The sequence below is a fragment of the Anabrus simplex genome, chromosome 12 (genome assembly GCF_040414725.1).
Source record: "Anabrus simplex isolate iqAnaSimp1 chromosome 12, ASM4041472v1, whole genome shotgun sequence".
NCBI lineage: Eukaryota > Metazoa > Arthropoda > Insecta > Orthoptera > Tettigoniidae > Anabrus > Anabrus simplex.
The window spans coordinates 84,103,385-84,117,322 of NC_090276.1; positions in this window are offsets into that span (position 1 = coordinate 84,103,385).

A 13,938-nucleotide genomic window follows, 5' to 3' on the forward strand; every position below is an offset into this window, starting at 1 on the left:
AAAAAGAGTGTCTATACATTGCTCAGAATTTAAAAAGAATGATATTTCTGTACCGGTTGTGACCACAGTAACAAGGAGAAATGCACGTTTTTATTTTCCGTGATGTCTGTCTGTATGTATGTATGTACATCCATCACGAGAAAATGGCTGAGGAGTATTTAACAAAAATCAGTACATAAAGTCGGGGAATAAGTCGCTACAATCTAGGCCATAAATAATAGTATTCACGCTGAATGAAGTGGTAGTTTAGGGGAAGGCCTAAAATTTCATTCTCAATTATTGTTATTATTGGCCTTATCAGTAAATACTACATAATTAAAGTTATGAAAAATCCTATCATTTACGTTTTATACATTTTTACCGTACTGGCTATGATAACAGATATATTTATGAATTTGGATTTTTGTTGCCAAGTCCATATCAGCGCCTAAGTACGAGAAAATGGGTAAACAGAATTTAATGAAAATCGGTATGTGAAGTTGGGAAGTAGGGAACTACAGTCTAAGCTATAAATCATTTTGTTCACCCTGTTTGAAATGGTAGTTTAGGGAAAGGAGCCAGAAATTTAATTTTCAATTACCTATCTTATTGGCCATATCGAAAACTACTAAATAACGAAAGTTATAGAAAGTACAATGTCTGGTTATTTATGTCTTATTCAGTTTTACTGCACCACCTATAACAATATTGGTGATGATGGTGATTACATTGTGAAGATGATTATAAGAATGAGAAAAAAGTCATGAAGGAACGATTACTTAAATAATAACACAAGAGGGAGTCATGAAGAAAGGAGTCACTTTACATAAGATGCTGTAATATCGCGGAGTTGGAAGAAAACTAAATCTGAAGGCCTGCGATACAGAAAGCTCATAAAATTGATCAACAATAACATTGCATTGACCATTGTTTGTTATAATGTGTTTTGTGTATTCTGCTGGCATTTATCTCCGGTAGATGGGATTACTGCTGCGTATCGAGTAACAGCCTGCCTGAATATTGGCGGGAAGTAGCTGGGGAGTTAGATCTCCCTCTTCTTAAGCATGCTATTCCTCTTGTTTTGTTCATAAATTTTCTGAGACTGCTGGTACGTAACACACTGGATCGTCATAGTATTCCAGTTTTTTGATCCCTTCTGTGAGGCATTGGTTGTGCACACTTCAATGGAATAATGACACAGGAGTGTTTTACAGCTGTCTGTGGTCTGGTCGTTCTAGCTCTGGAACTTTCAACTGTTAGATCGACACCGTAGTACTTTACATGTTATAATTCTCATATTTGTTCCGTATTGAAATGTACAATGAAGTCAAATATTAAAATATTAATAAATAAAATAAAATAATAAATAAAAATAAAATATTAATAAATATTAAAATCTATTTTTAATATTTGTTTGACTTTACCATAGTACTTTTCGTTAAAAATGAGAAAATGTGCTGTTTTCCATTTTATCAAATATTTCATATGACAGCATTACTTTTAATCGTGACATTCATACTGACGTTATTGTAATGACCTATGTTGACGTCAGTTGGGAAAACTAAAAGGACAGTCTTTCTGAGAATTCTGTAGCGAAGCATGGGTACAACAGCTAGTTATTTGATACAAATAGCATTGAACTTCACATAATCGTGCAGACGCTTGATGTAAGATATTACTGTAATCTATGCATTTACTAAGTAATGGCATCTGAGTGCATGACCGATTGACACGTGTGGAACATGAGTTCATACTATTTTCGGAAGGCTTATCGGAGGCCAATCATCTCACTCACTTTCTGTGAGGTAATAGAGATGTGTAATTTTTAGCCTTGTAGCCTTGTATAGCAGCAGTTGGGCTTTGAGTCTACAAGTGTTATAAATATATTATAGTACTTTATTGCACAAGTCATGTAGAATAAGCAGTTTTGACCAATTGTAGCTCCTGATTTCTCCTGATTTTCACATCAAAATCTCCTGATTTTGGGTTTTGTAATGTTGGCAGGTATGCACAAGGCAAAATCAAACTTTAGTCCATCCTTCTCAGCCATTCAGATAAACCAGGTGTGAGTGCCAGGGTACGAATGAAGAGGACAGGAAAGATTTTGAAACCTTTGCCTCAAGTTAGATTTCAGAGAATATTACATGATTACAAGATGTCTGCCATTACCTTGAGCTGAAGGGCCTTCTGGAAATGGGCGAGGCATGTCTCGTGCCTCCTCTATGGACACACTCTACTGCTGGACTGGAGCGATCCAAAGAGAACATGGCCCACGACATTCCAGCATTTATTGCGCAGAGGAAGTTTCCAGAATTCTCTCGGCCAAAGCCCTGAACTCACCCACAGTTACCATTGGATAATCAAATACACATCAAAAATTTGTGATTGGTTGATTAAATAAATGTACAAAATTCCCTGTTGGCTGCAATTTGAAGCCGGCAGGAAGAGATAGAAGTGCTGTTGACTTTAGAACACCAAAAGCAATCTAAAAATAATTCAGTTTTACCAACTAATGATTATAAATTTTCTCTTGAAAATTAATAGTCCGCCTTCTCTCCAGAGGGAGCCCCTAGTTATACAGTAATGACCTCTGGAGATAAACATCCACACTTCTTCCAAAATGAGTTTCACTGATTATATTTGTGAAGGCTTCTAAAGGGTGCTTATTTTAAATGCACAGAGCGGGTGTACCTCTGGTACAGAAATAAATGATATCTCTCTTTCCTAACAATCTGTTTGAGAGGAATATGGACTTTTAAAAGTGTAGGTGTTTTAACATTCCAACAACAAGCAGTATACTACAAAGGTGAGCACTGCGCTCACCATGTGAGTCACTGCGTATTAATACTCAGCAGAAGAAGGCAAAAAGGATATTCAGGTCACTTTAGCATGTAGTAGGCGAAGAGCAAAAGGGAACATTTAGACATGATGTGGGCTTTCGGCTTTATTACGTGCCAAGAAAACAAGGTGAAACGCTTTATGTCTTGCAGAAAACTTTTGAGTAGAAGTCTCAATCAATCAACCAATCACTATTCATCTACATTTAGGGCATTCGCTCAGGTGGCAGATTCCCTATCTGTTGCTTTCTTGGCCTTTTCTTACATGAACTGTTATAAAATAATTTCAAAAATTTTGGAAATTTATTGAACATCTACTTTGGTAAGTTATTCCAATCCCTAACTCCTCTCCCTATAAAATATTTTCCCCAGTGTGTCCTCTTGAATTCCAACTTCATGTTCATATGTGATCTTTCCTATTTTTAAAGACATCATATTCCACAGCATCTTTTCACTGACAGCTTGGAACATACCACTTATAAACAATAAGATAAAAGCACCTTTCCAATTCTTATCAATCATTACATTTAGGATACAAACATTACAACTGGGACATGTTTTGCTTAACTGTCATAAGCATCATCAGCCACAACACACTTAAAGGTTTGGTCAGGGCCCTAAACCTAGTGACCTCCAAGTATAATAGTTCTCTAAGATCTAATACATAGGTGGTTTGAAAAGTTCTCGGAATGTACTGGAATTAAGTATCTTACCTCGGTGGAACTTCTTTTATTCTTCAACATAGTCTCCGGCGATGTTCCAATGCCTTGATTCCATCTCAAAAAAAGAGATTCCTCCAGGCCTGCAAAATACCTCTCCAATTTGGCTGTCAGTTCTTCCCTTGTAGAAAATCTCCATCCACCGAGGAAAATCTTCAGCTTGGGTCATAGATGAAAGACTGATGGTGCCAAATCAGGTTAATAAGGTGGATGTGGCAACAATTCGTACCCCAGTTCATGAAATTTTGCCATGGCAATAACACTTGTGTGCGGCGGAGCATTGTCCTGATGAAAGATGACCTTTTTCCTTGCTAAACCAGGCCTTGTTTTGCATATCTTCACTGCCTTTGCTTTCTTTGGTGGTGGTGAATCAGCATGTTTCCACTGCTTTGACTGCTGTTTTGTCTCTGTGGTATAGTAGTGGACCCAAGTTTCATCAGTAGTCACAAACCGGCGCAAAAAGTCTTGTTGGTTGCACTGAAAACGGGCCAGACTTTGTTCGGACATTTCCAATCTGGTGCGTTTATTGTCCAGTGTCAAGAGCCGCGGCACCCATATTGCGGATAATTTTTTCATACCCAATTCTTTGGTTAAAATATAATATACCTGTTCAGAAGACATGCCTACAGCTTCAGCAATCTACCGCACTTTCAGTCGACGATCCTCCATGACCATTTTATGCACTTTTGCAATAAATTCTGGGGTCGTAACACTTTTTGGCCGTCCACTACGCGGATCATCATCCAAGCTCTCCCGACCAAATTTAAACTTGCTGGTCCACTTGGCAACAGTTGAAAATGAAGGAGCAGAGTCCTCCAGTGTGTTCTGAAAGTCGGCATGAATTTCCTTTTCTTTCATACCTTTCGTTACAAAGTATTTAATCACTGCTCGAATCTCAGTTTTTTCCATTGTCACAAATCACTACGCGGGAACAACAACAAAGAGTCGTCACTACCACACTCCTGCAGCTAGAGCACTGACGCGCCACGTGTTCACTCACAAAGGATGTGTGATTGTTGAGCGGGAACCTCGTTGCTCTAGCACTGACATCTAGCGGTGATTCTGAGAACTTTTCAAACCGTCCTCGTATTCACATAAGTGAAAATCAATAACCATAAAAACTAGAGTGTAAGCTTCTAACAATTGCACATAATTAAGGTAATAAACTAAAAATACTACATTGGTATTTGATGGAGATTAAAATATATATCAAATTGTATGAGCTGATAAAAAAGTGAATAAGGTAGGTAAGGGTTATTCTGCCCGAAGGCAGATCCGAACCTCCGCAGAGGTGTTCCTGAGCCGGAGTTTACGTGCGGTAGGGTGGCCAGTTCCTTTCCGCTCCTCCATTCCCTTACCCCCACCAACAGCGCGTGGCAACCCATCCAACTCCTGACCACGCCCAATGTTGCTTAACTTCGGAGATCTCACGGGATCCGGTGTTTCAACACGGCTATGGCTGTTGGCTTAAAGTGAATAAAATCTTATTAAATGTCCCATTGTTATCAGTCAATCACTAAAAATGTTTACAATACTTCTAAAGATTATTATTATTATTATTATTATTATTATTATTATTATTATTATTATTATTATTATTATTGTTGTTGAAATGCAGTATGAAGTAGACTGGAATAGTCACTAGTTAATTCTCATTCTATTGCATAGAAATCAGTCAGGCATGGAAAATCATTCAATAGTTAGTTGACAAATAGAGTAGTTCACATCACAGAATTGAATCATGCCTAAAGCTGCATATATATCTAGAGGCAAACATCCAGATTTCCTTTAAATAGGTTGAAACCAAAAAACAGGTGTCCTCCACTTAGTCGAGCAGCTCGTCTCCTTTCTCCCAAGTCTTCTCAGCCCAAACTTTGCAATATTTTTGTAAAGCTACTCATTTTACAGAAATCACCCAGAACAAATCAAGATGCTTCTCTTTGGATTTTTTCCTATTCTTGAATTAAGTAATCCTGGTATTCAAATAAACCATGTGCAAAGATCAGTACCCTTTATTTACAATCCTGTTTATGTGAATACCCCAATGAAGACCTTTCCTTATATTAACACCTAGGTACTTACAGTGATTCCCCTAAGGAACTTTCACCCTATCAATGCAGTAATTAAAACTGAGAGGACTTTTCCTATTTGTGAAAATCACAACCCAACTTTTAACCCCGTTTATCATTGTACCATTGCCTGCTGTCCATCTCACAACATTATCAAGGTCATTTTGCAGTTGCTCACAAACTTGTAACTTATTTATTACTCTGTGCAGAATAACATCATCTGCAAGAAACCTTATCTCTAATTCCACTTCTTTACTTGTATCATTTAAATATATAGTAAAACACAACAGTCCAATAATACTACTTTGAGGAATTACCACCTTAGTTATTACAGAATCAGATAAAGCTTATCCTACTCTAATTCTCAGAGATCTCTTTTCTAGAAATATAGCCACCCATTCAGTCACTCTTTTGTCAAGTCCCATTGCACTTATTTTTGTCAGTAGTCTCCCATGATCCACCCTAGCAAATGCCTTAGACAGATCAGTTGCGATACTGTCCATTTGACCTCCTGAGTGCAAGATATCTGCTCTATCTTGCTGGAATCCTACAAGTTGAACTTCAGTGGAATAACCTTTCCTAAACACGAACTGCCTTCTATCAAACCAGTTATTAATTTTGCAAACATGTGTAATTTGAGAAAGGATGCTTTCCCAAAGCTTACATGCAACGCATGTCAAACGTGACTGGCCTGTAATTTTCAGCTCTATGTCTATCACCCTTCCCTTTATACACAGGGGCTAGTATAGCAGCTCTCTATTCATTTGGTATAACTCCTTCATGCAAACAATAATCAAATAAGTACTTCAGATAATGGTACTTTATACCAACCCATTGTCTTTAGTATATCCCCAGAAATCTTTTCAATTCCAGCTGCTTTTCTAGTTATCAACTTTTTTATTTTATTGTGAATTTCATTGTTATCATAAGTAAATGTTAATACTTCTGTACTATTAGTCTCATCCTCTATCTGAACATTATTCTTGTAACCGACAATCTTTACATACTTCTGACTGAATACTTCTGCCTTTTGAAGCTCCTCACATACACTCCCCTTGTTCATTAATTATTCCTGGAATTTCTTTCTTGGAACTTGTTTCTGCCTTAAAGTACCTATACATACTCTTCCATTTTTCAGTTAAATTTGTATGACCGCCAATTACGTTTGCCATCATGTTATCCTTAGCTGACTTCTTTGCTACGTTCAATTTTGTAGTAAGTTCCTTCATTTTCTCTTTACTGCCAAATCATTTCTTTTGTTTATTTCTTTCCAATCTGCACATTCTTCTTAGTGTCTTTATTTCTTTATTATAATATAGTGGGTGTTTGCCATTCCTTACCACCTTTAAAGGTACAAACCTATTTTCACATTCCATCTCAGAGTCTGTTTACATTTTTATTTACCTTTTTCCACCGATTAGACTTACTTTTAAAAACTCCCTCATGCCTCCTTTATCAGCCATACGGTTCTGCCTTATAGTCCTGCTGTTAAAACTTTCCTTTCTATTTGTGGAGAAGTCTCTGCGGAGCGTAGAGTTTCACCTTGTTTTCTTAACATGGCATAAATCCAAAATCCGATACCATGTCTACGAGTACGGGCCATGAAGGCATCAATGTTAGCACAATGTGTAACATTTTAATTGAGGAGCAGGCAGCCAGATAGCATCCACATGGTGTTTGACACCATACATGATGATGATCATCATCATGTTCCCCAACATCCTCAGGGTGGGGCTTGATCTCTGTAAGTAGCTATTTTTGTCAGTTTATTACTTTTAATTTCTTAATAATCTGAGGGTAAGACTAAGTGCAATGTTCAGTTCTTTAAGAACAGGTCAAATCTGTTTCTGGATATAATTTTATAAGATATGTGTCCAAGTATGTCTGAGATTTCAAAACAGGGTTTGTATCACTGTACCTGTTAGCAAATACAAAAGTGTCTTCATTCTTTCACTGTCACTGCATCATTTGGCATCATCTGAAATGTCCCAACTATTTCCTCCAATGTATTATCAGTTTTGAGTGTTATGTACCACTAGTAGCACACAGAGGAAGCCATTTTCACTTGATCTACTGGTTCCATTTTGTTCAATTTTAGAATATATTGAAAATGATTTAAATACTTCAAACTGTCATAACTAACAATAGAGATAGCGTTGATCAGTACAGCAAGTTTCCCCGTGTTTGTACGTCATTAACAGAAAATATAAGGAACGATTTGAACCAGTGTTCCGCATCATCCATTAACGTGTATGGTTTTCTTATTTACTGTATAATTGAGTTCATTAGAATCCTCTTAATCCATAATTTTGGATGAGCATTTCATTCCTGGTGTTCTCTTAAGCCATTGAGATGAGAAAACGTCAGTGCTGTTAGAACTGTATCTTGCATGTCCCACTCGGCGTATGAAACTGTTCTACATGTTTTGGGTTCTTGCTCGTATGGTGAAATATTCCATACTGTAATTAGGTTCCTCGAGAGGTCTGTGGTGGTGTCCGACCCATGATAACAGGTTTGATTCCAACCAACCAAGGAGAACACTAAATTTGAAAGATTGCATTTCATTTCAGCAGAACAACCTATAAAAAGAAAACTGTATTACTCCTATAACAGTAGCGTGCAATGTCTTTCTACAAGGATTTAAAAGCAAATGGGAGTGGATTACCAGCACTCCATTATCTGTATAATTGAGTCAGAAAGATGAGGTGAGGAAGTATGTACGATAAGGAACGCAGGATTGCTCTCTCTCCCTGATTAGCAATGGCGAACTGATGGGCCAAAGCCTAGCACACCTATCACCCCATTCCCCGCACACATCGGACATATACCAGCAAGCTGCATGACAAGGTTGGAGGAGAGAGGGAGGTAGAGGCTGGGCTGCAATGTCAATCTCCGATGCCTTACACTCAGAAATATGAGCGATGTTTTTCCTCATTGCTTTCAAGTTTTATAAATAGAACAGTGCATCAGATGTTTACATAATAATGTGCTTTACCTTTCAATCATTCACAGATTTTGAGGTTTGGGCTTCATCGATAGCCTTGGTAGCCCTCAGGATATGTCACTGCAACGTATCAACAACTGTTGTGTGAGGATAGGTACTCTAGTATTGACAACCTGTGACTTCCTGGCTGAGGGTTGGGCAGCCAGTACCAAACTTGACAAACTAAGGAAGAACCATTGGCTAAGGGCAGTGGAATTATCCCTTAGGAAGCTTTTGTGTAGGAAATGACACAAAATGCTGCTCCCTTGCAGGAGTGGCAGGGGCTGCCAAAAGCTAAGGGAGATTACCCCAACAGAAAATTGTCTATAGTGTTAGGTCTAGCAAGGCAGCTGAAAATGCAGCCCACAAACTTACGACAGCCAACAACCCAAAGCTCATTGGAGTTGAAGGAACAGACTGACATTACATAGGAAGAAACAGCTCAGAATTGGAACTCTCAATATCCTCACCTTTACAGATAAATGGAAAGAAATAGCCATGTAGTTTGCTGCTGAGCTTATCTGCAATTTTCCAGATTGTGGCATGCAGAAACTGCTTTATGAAACTGATTGTGCCAGCCTTTGAAGAACTGTTTATTCTCAGCTCACCAGTGGTACATGCATTGGAACTATTCTATGTTTCTGGAGGAAACATTCGTGGGTGTGGTCATTGTCTGGTATGCCTGAATTGAATGACTGCTCTAAATGTTCCACAAGTTTTTGCAGCCTCTCATTGCCCTAGGGAGATTCAGTTTTCTCTGTAATCTCATAAGCGTAGAGTAGAATGGAACATCAAAATTGATGAGCAAGCAACCAGGAGGCATCAAATTAAAGTGCTTGCATACGGTAGCTGAGGCTGTATTATTATTATTATTGTTATTATTATTATTATTATTATTATTATTATTATTATTATTATTATTATTATTATTATTATTGTTGTTGTTGTTGTTGTTGTTGTTGTTGCCTTCAATATTAATGAGTGGCTTCTGGTGGCAATACGTGATTACGGCCCCAATCACAATGGACCCTCCCCTCTATTGGACCCACAGAACAAGGCGATGGTGTTTCCATACATGATGGGGTTTGGAGTGATCCTACACTCATCTGTCAAGAATATCCTCTCCTACATGTGCCGGTGTAGGACGATTGCCACCTACACGTAGCATGTAGATTGACAGGCTTGAGCATGATCCTACACTGATCTGTTAAGAGGATCCTCTCCTATATGTACTGGTGAAGGATGATTGTCACATGCACCTAGCATGCAGATTGACAGGGTTGAGCGTGATCCTACACTCGTCTGTTAAGAGGATCCTCTCTTATATGTACTGGTGAAAGATGATAGCCACATACCCCTGGCATGCAGATTGACATGGGTACGCATGATTGTACACTCATCTGTTAAGAGTATCCCCTCCTACATATAACGGCAGTATAGTTACGAATGACTACATACGCCTAGCATGCAGATTGACAGGGGTAAGCGTGATCCTACATTCATTTGTGAAAATCCTCTCCTGTATGTACCTGTGGTATAGTTACGGATGATCACAAGACATTTGGCATGCAGATTCACATTATGATGTGGATGGTTTGTGGTGTAACAGCCTCCAAAATGATGTAGATGTTGATTCCCATAGGGAACCTGAAATATTTGTCCTGAATGAGTAAATTTATAATACCAATATAATGGTCTGTTATTGGACATTATAAATTTTCCAGCTAACTCATTCTTGGTTGCCTGCGTTTCGCCCTCGTGTGGTAAGTTAGGCTCGTTAGTTGGGTCTTAGCACACCACCCAAGACGCAAGGCTAGTGCATACCGTGGAGGCCACTGCATAGGCTATTTGAAGCCACCAGCAGTGCCAATGCACTATGAGAGCTAAGTCTCATTTCCAAAAATAGATGCCTGCCTGGCCATCAAATGATGTAGATGTTGATTCCCATAGGGAACCTAACATTGCAATATGGGTTCAATCAAATGGTATGATAATTCTACACGGTCTGAACAGACAGCCCTTACTCCTGCAACATTGCAGTATGGGTCCAGTCAAATGGTGTGATTGTGCTACAAGGTCTGAACTGACAGTCCTTTCTCTAGCAGCATCATAATATGTGCCCAGTCAAATGGTGTGATTGTGCTACAAGGTCTGAACAGAAAGCCCTTACTCTTGCAACATCACAGTATGGGTCCAGTCAAATGGTGTGATTTTGCTACAAGGTCTGAACTGACAATCCTTTCTCTAGCAACATCATAATATGGGTCCATTAAAATGGTGTGATTGTGCTACATGGTCTGAACAGACAGTCCTTACTCCTGCAACATCATAATATGGGTTCATTAAAATGGTGTGATTGTGCTACATGGTCTGAACAGACAGCCCTTACTCCTGCAACATCACAATATGGGTCCAGTCAAATAGTGTGATTGTATTACAAAGTCTGAACAGACAGCCCTTACTCTAATAACAGGTACAGACAATGGAAATCCAAGCAATGTATCCCTTCAAACAATATCGCAAGTCATTATGAACTTGTACAGGTTGTTTGACAGCATTGCATACTCATTGAACTTGTGCTTTCATTCTTTCATGCTGGCTGTGGTACCCTGTTCTATCTGTGAATATTTCTATGTTGGCAAGACTCATAGCAGTAATACATTTTGTTGTATGAGGTTTCCTTCCCTCACAATACCAGTAATGATGGGTTTTCTTTTCATTATCAATGTTAAATTGGTAGCTGAGGTAATTTTGTTACAATTATAGGTTTGTTCTTCATGAATTGAATTTTTGTGCCTTTTTGAATTAAGGATAAACTCCATTGTCATAAAGCAGCAGGAATAGATGAAATTAGACCTGAAATGGTGAAGTATAGTGGGAAGGCAGGGATGAAATGGCTTCATAGAGTAGCAAGATTAGCATGGAGCATTGGTAAGGTACCTTCGGATTGGTCAAAAGCAGCAGTTGCACCTATCTATAAGCAAGAGAACAGGAAGGACAGCAACAGCTATGGAGGTATCTCTTTGATTAGTATTCCAGGCAAAGTATTCACTGGCGAGGGAGGGTGCGATCAGTTGTTGAGAGGAAGTTGGATGAAAACCAGTGTGGTTTCAGACTGCAGAGGGGCTGTCAGGATCAGATTTTCAGTATGAACCAGGTAATTGAAAAATGCTATGAGAGGAATAGGCAGTTGTGTTTATGTTTCGTAGATCTAGAGAAAGCATATGACAGGGTACCAAGGGAAAAGATGTTCGCCATACTGGGGGACTATGAAATTAAAGGTAGTTTATTAAAATAACTACATTCTATACGAAAATTTCCTAACCTAAAATCGGAAGATCGTCATTTACAAACATTTCATGGCCTAAAATGGGGGATCTTACATTTTTAGGGCTCCAATATGAACAACCTAACACATCTCTCATAATCAACAGCAGATAACGCGTCCCTGCAAAGGAAAAGGTAAGTATGACCGAGCATCGGGACAGTAACTACTGTATAAGTACGACCCCATATGGGTGCGCGTGTACGTGTACAGTTCGTAATGACCACTACGACCCCATATGGGGTCGCTATATTTTACCTAATATATATAATGTTAGCCTAATATATCATAAACACATCCTCATTTCAGCGATCATTTGCTTGGTTAAGCCTGTGAATGTTTTGGCACCAGAGAGTAACTAGATGTTATTAGCTCACGGCACTAGACGGCAATCCTTTGAAAATCGGTCTGGCACTCAACGTGTTAATTGTGCGCTACTAGGAGGAGAGATCAAGATCTCCTGAAAGAGCCCAGTTAGATGAGTAGTTTTATCATGAACTACTAGGAGGAGAGATCAAGATCTCCTGAAACAGCCCAGTTAGATGAGTAGTTTTACAGTGGAAAAATAATTCTTTACCAGTCTATGCAAGACACTAAAAAAGATTTTCATAATGAATTAATGAAGTGTTATTTTTTACTTCATTTAAAACATGTATAAAAGTATTTGTATTGAAATGTCCCCAAACTGAATGAGAAATGTTATTTTTGTGTGAATTTAGTTAGCCGAATGCAGTACCTTGTATATTTTCTCATGCCAGACTCAAAGTAATGTTCCCCCTACTTATACCTTAACATGGATTCTCCCACAACTTGTGGTTGATACTTCTTTCCATCATACAATGCTATAAGTCAGTGAGGCTGTTTGATACTTGAGAGGATCATTTAGTTTTACAGTGCTCCAATGCTCGAAGCATGCATGTCCACTGTAGGCTCTGCTGGGGGAGCGGAACGCACTTTACTACAAATTCAGTAACCGTATTCTTCCAAATATCCAGCACTTGGTTGACTTTGAGTTGTATGGTGTGGAGAAGTTTCTGTCAGAAGTATTTCAGCAGATGCCAAAGTCTGGGTAGGTGTAGGAAGACCTTTGTTTTGTGCAGTGGTGTACGGGAGACAAGAGAGGAGGGGATGTAATGAGGAGGGTGGGGTTGAGTTACTGATCATGTGTGATTCAATTGTTAGTCATGTGGAGAATGTGTGTGGAGGAAAAGGAACCAGGGTCTAGGATTATCCAGGAAAAAATTCCAGGAACATGTCAAAGAATACAGTAGTGAAGGAGGAAGGTAAAGAAATGTTGGTAATTTTCCACATTGGTGACAACATCATAAGGCACGCAGGATTACATACTAACATAGTTGGTTATGTGTGGGATCTGATATGACAGCAGGAAGCAGGGATTTGTATTAATGGTGTACTGACTGAATAGCGATTGTGAAATTTAAATAATACTATGGAATTGGACTCTGCGAGTGAGACAGGGATCAGTGCTCAGATGGGCTTCACTTGAATCACAGTGGTACATATAATTTAGGGGGTTTGTTTAGGAGAGAGATTCAGGGAAAGTGTGTGGACAAGGGAGTGACTATGACGGTATATAGAGTTGGGGGTCATGCTAGTAAAGTCACGTAAATTTGAACTAGAAAATAATAGAATTAAGTAATTTAATTGATATATATATTTACGAGATATTCTAATAGGTATTGAATCTTGGCTGGGAAGTGATGTTATGGGTGCAGACATTTTCTCATGAAACTAGAGTCTTTATCATAAAGACCAATTATAAACAGTATCAGGGGAGCATTCATACTGGAGAAAGAGGAATTTGTAAGATAAAAAATTTTAAGGCCAGGCTGAGTGGCTGTTGGTTGAGGCACTGGCCTTCTGACCCCAACGTGGCATGTTTGATCCTGACTGAGTTTGGTGGTATTTGAAAGTGCTCGAATACGTCAGCTTCATGTCGGTAAATTTACTGGCGTATAAATGAACTTCTGCAGGACTAAATTCCGGCACCTCCACGTTTCTGAAT